The following is a 4,324-nucleotide window of genomic DNA, read 5'->3' as shown; positions in this document are numbered from 1 at the left end:
GCGTGAACGGAATAAGCCGAAGTGAGAAATTAGACTAATACAATCAAAATATCTACAATTAAAATAAACACCAAGTTTCTATGAATCAAACTTCTGGGGCCAATCAGTCGTCAGACCAGTTGATGGCCAGTTGTTTCACGTCCGGCCGCGAGGTCTTGCAGCCGCTCTGGTCTCGTGAAGTCATCGCTGCCCACGTTCGCACGAGGTCAGAGGAAACCGAGATGAGCTCAGACGGAAGAGTAACCGATTACGTCACGTAGCAACGTCTCAGAAGGGCAGCACGCCCGCGTCGTATCTCGTCGTAACGCCCGGAGAAACTTACTGGTTAGCGTTTAGTTTTTCACACATGTAGGAAGCTCCGCCAGAAGCAGAGCATCAAAAAATTGGGTAAAACTCTTATTGTTCCGCTCCACGGAAATCTTTAGTAAAAGGCGAAAGATTTATACGATATGAAGTGAAACAAGAGTGTACTGGAGAAACGACAGCGGCACAGACCCACCACATGGGCGACAAAACCGTTTTAAGTGCTGGTTCGTGAAAGGGGGCCGACTTTAAACCACTTAGCAAATAAAGAAAAACACGAAAACATGAATATTGTTGAATATTAATGTAGAAAAAAAGTACGTTTTATTTCAGCATTGGTTAGCCCGTCATGCTATGACGCAAGGCATGATGGGATTGGGTTTTCGTTTTCACGTAGCTTCCTCAGTTATATCGTAATTTTAATAATCGTTTAAATCCCACATTCAAACGCACTTCTGCACTGTCAAATGCATTGTTTCCCTCCAAGTCAAATTCCCCACTTCTAATTAAATCATATATTAAGTTTAAGTAAGTACACACAGTTTAAGTTTAAGTACACGCCCCCTCACTCACACATACACACACACACACTCAAAAAATGCGTAACTGTAAGTAATGATAATGAAATAAAGTTAGATTAAAAACAATACTGAATGGTATTCTTAAATGTTCGATGTTTATCTGTGACATACACATTTATATGAAAAGAAGAAGCACATTATGTATAAATGAATAACTTACAATACTTAAAAAAAAAAAATCGTAGGACAACTTAGATAATGTTATCAAGACAGACGTGGGAAGATAATTCAACATGTTTAAAATCATTCGTGAACATCAACCAAATCCAAAAGAAAAAAGTGCTTCACTACCACTACTGTACAATGCATCTTATCGTCCTTTAATATATAAAAAGAACAAAATTTTTGAAAATGATTATTTTTTAAACAACATAGAGAGCCCCGCGTTTAAGCAAGGCATCAAAAAATTGAGTTAAACTCTTGTTGTTCCTCTCCACGGAAATCTTTAGTAAAAGGCGAAAGATTTATACGATTTGAAAAGAAACAAGAGCGATATAACCTCAAAAACCCTCAGGAGGCCCTCCACTTTAGCGAGGCCACGTACGTCACTGCTGGTGTACTGTGAATAATCACTAAATAATACATAATAAAACAAAGACATAACTCGTGTTGTCAACGTAGCAAGTGCTGATGAATGTAAACTTTACACCGGTTAACTGCGACACTTGAAACCTCTACGTACAGGCTACATAGTAACATTTATTCTGTTTCACGGTGTGACGCAAGGCATGATGGGAGTGAAGGGCCTGCTTCTTTTTTTCTTTTTTAAGGGTCTGGTTTTTTGTTTTAGTCGTTTTTGTTCTGTCAAGTCTTTAAATTTAACCCGGATTGAAACCTCATGCGGCCACCTCAAAATTCATTATTTGTATTAAAATAAATTATATGACTTATAATTTGACGGACTTCCTCTCTCTCTCTGTATCACTCTCTCTCTGTAACTCTCACACACACGCACAAAATGCTACAAACTAATACGCAGAACAACGACCCCTTGTGGTAAGAGCCGCTGTAAACAGAACACACATAAGTACTACTGAAGAGTTTTTTAAAAAGCACATTATCTATTAATGAATAACGTATATTACTTAAAAAGAAGAAATTGTAGGAAAACTTTGATAATGTGAGCAAAACAGAAGCAGCAACATGAATCAATATCATTAGTAGTTATCCTCCAATAACAAACAGGTTAAAGTAAAGCTACTATACGAGTCTTTTAACTATCTTTAGCTTTCAGAATATTTAACAAAATATTTTTATTTTTAGCACCATAGACAAGCCCCGCATTTAAGCAGAGCATCAAAAAATTGAGTTAAACTCTTGTTGTTCCTCTCCACGGAAATCTTTAGTAAAAGGCGAAAGATTTATACGATTTGAAAAGAAACAAGAGTGATATAACCTCAAAAACCCTCAGGAGGCCCTCCACTTTAGCGAGGCCACGTACGTCACTGCTGGTGTACTGTGAATAATCACTAAATAATACATAATAAAACAAACACATAACTCGTGTTGTCAACGTAGCAAGTGCTGATGAATGTAAACTTTACACCGGTTAACTGCGACACTTGAAACCTCTACGTACAGGCTACATAGTAACATTTATTCTGTTTCACGGTGTGACGCAAGGCATGATGGGAGTGAAGGGCCGGCTTCTTTTTTTCTTTTTTAAGGGTCTGGTTTTTTGTTTTAGCCATTTTTCTTCTGTAAAGTCTGTAAATTTAACCCGGATTGAAACCTCATGCGGCCACCTCAAAATTCATTATTTGTATTGAAATAAATTATATGACTTATAATTTGACGGACTCCCTCCCTCTCTCTGTATCACTCCCTCTCTCTGCATCACTCTCTCTCTCCGTCACTGCTGGTGTACTGTGAATAATCACTAAATAATACATAATAAAACAAAGACATAACAGTGCTGATGAATGTAAACTTTACACGGTTAACAGGCTACATAGTAACATTTATTCTGTTTTTCTTTTTAAGGGTCTGGTTTTTGTTTTAGCAAGTCTGTAAATTTAACCCGGATTGAAACCTCATGCGGCCACCTCAAAATTCATTATTTGTATTAAAATAAATTATATGACTTATAATTTGAAGGACTCCCTCCCTCTCTCTGCATCACTCTCTCTCTCTGTATCACTCTCACACACACACGCACAAAATGCTACAAACTAATAGGCAGAACAACGACCCCTTGTGGTAAGAGCCGCTGTAAACAGAACACACATAAGTACTACTGAAGAGTTTTTTAAAAAGCACATTATCTATTAATGAATAACGTATATTACTTAAAAAGAATTTGTAGGAAAACTTTGATAATGTGAGCAAAACAGAAGCAGCAACATGAATCAATATCATTTGTAGTTATCCTCCAAATGCAAACAAGTTAAAGTAAAGCTACTATACAAGTCTTTTAACTGTCTTTAGCCTTCAGAATATTTGACAAAATATTTTTATTTTTAACACCATAGACAAGCCCCGCATTTAAGCAGAGCATCAAAAAATTGAGTTAAACTCTTGTTGTTCCTCTCCACGGAAATCTTTAGTAAAAGGCGAAAGATTTATACGATTTGAAAAGAAACAAGAGCGATATAACCTCAAAAACCCTCAGGAGGCCCTCCACTTTAGCGAGGCCACGTACGTCACTGCTGGTGTACTGTGAATAATCACTAAATAATACATAATAAAACAAAGACATAACTCGTATTGTCAACGTAGCAAGTGCTGATGAATGTAAACTTTACACCGGTTAACTGCGACACTTGAAACCTCTACGTACAGGCTACATAGTAACATTTATTCTGTTTCACGGTGTGACGCAAGGCATCATGGGCTGCTTCTTTTTTTCTTTTTTAAGGGTCTGGTTTTTTGTTTTAGCCGTTTTCGTTCGGTAAAGTCTGTAAATTTAACCCGGATTGAAACCTCATGCGGCCACCTCAAAATTCATTATTTGTATTAAAATAAATTATATGACTTATAATTTGACGGACTCCCTCCCTCTCTCTGTATCACTCCCTTTCTCTGTATAACTCCCTCTCTCTGCATCACTCTCACACACACACGCACAAAATGCTACAAACTAATAGGCAGAACAACGACCCCTTGTGGTAAGAGCCGCTGTAAACAGACCACACATAAGTACTACTGAAGAGTTTTTTAAAAAGCACATTATCTATTAATGAATAACGTATATTACTTAAAAAGAATTTGTAGGAAAACTTTGATAATGTGAGCAAAACAGAAGCAGCAACATGAATCAATATCATTTGTAGTTATCCTCCAAATGCAAACAAGTTAAAGTAAAGCTAATATACAAGTCTTTTAACTGTCTTTAGCCTTCAGAATATTTGACAAAATATTTTTATTTTTAACACCATAGACAAGCCCAGCATTTAAGCAGAGCATCAAAAAATTGAGTTAAACTCTTGTTGTTCCTCTCC

General features: G+C 36.8%; 4 non-coding genes across 4 annotated transcripts; all 4 read right to left on the bottom strand.

Annotated features, from left to right (window-relative positions):
* Positions 1–354: 354 nt before the first annotated feature.
* Positions 355–469, bottom strand: LOC120787009. Its single transcript, XR_005706822.1, has one exon. It is a non-coding gene; the product is annotated as a U5 spliceosomal RNA (small nuclear RNA).
* A 792-nt stretch (positions 470–1,261) lies between these two features.
* Positions 1,262–1,376, bottom strand: LOC120787012. Its single transcript, XR_005706825.1, has one exon. It is a non-coding gene; the product is annotated as a U5 spliceosomal RNA (small nuclear RNA).
* Positions 1,377–2,158: 782 nt separating this feature from the next.
* On the bottom strand, positions 2,159–2,274 carry LOC120787010. The gene has a single exon (XR_005706823.1). It is a non-coding gene; the product is annotated as a U5 spliceosomal RNA (small nuclear RNA).
* A 1,084-nt stretch (positions 2,275–3,358) lies between these two features.
* Positions 3,359–3,473, bottom strand: LOC120787011. The gene has a single exon (XR_005706824.1). It is a non-coding gene; the product is annotated as a U5 spliceosomal RNA (small nuclear RNA).
* Between the last annotated feature and the right edge of the window lie 851 nt (positions 3,474–4,324).

This window comes from Xiphias gladius, unplaced genomic scaffold (assembly GCF_016859285.1).
Source record: "Xiphias gladius isolate SHS-SW01 ecotype Sanya breed wild unplaced genomic scaffold, ASM1685928v1 HiC_scaffold_1004, whole genome shotgun sequence".
Classification (NCBI taxonomy): Eukaryota; Metazoa; Chordata; class Actinopteri; order Istiophoriformes; family Xiphiidae; genus Xiphias; species Xiphias gladius.
The sequence above is the reverse complement of the archived record's forward strand: the minus strand, read 5'-3'. Positions and strand labels throughout refer to the sequence as shown.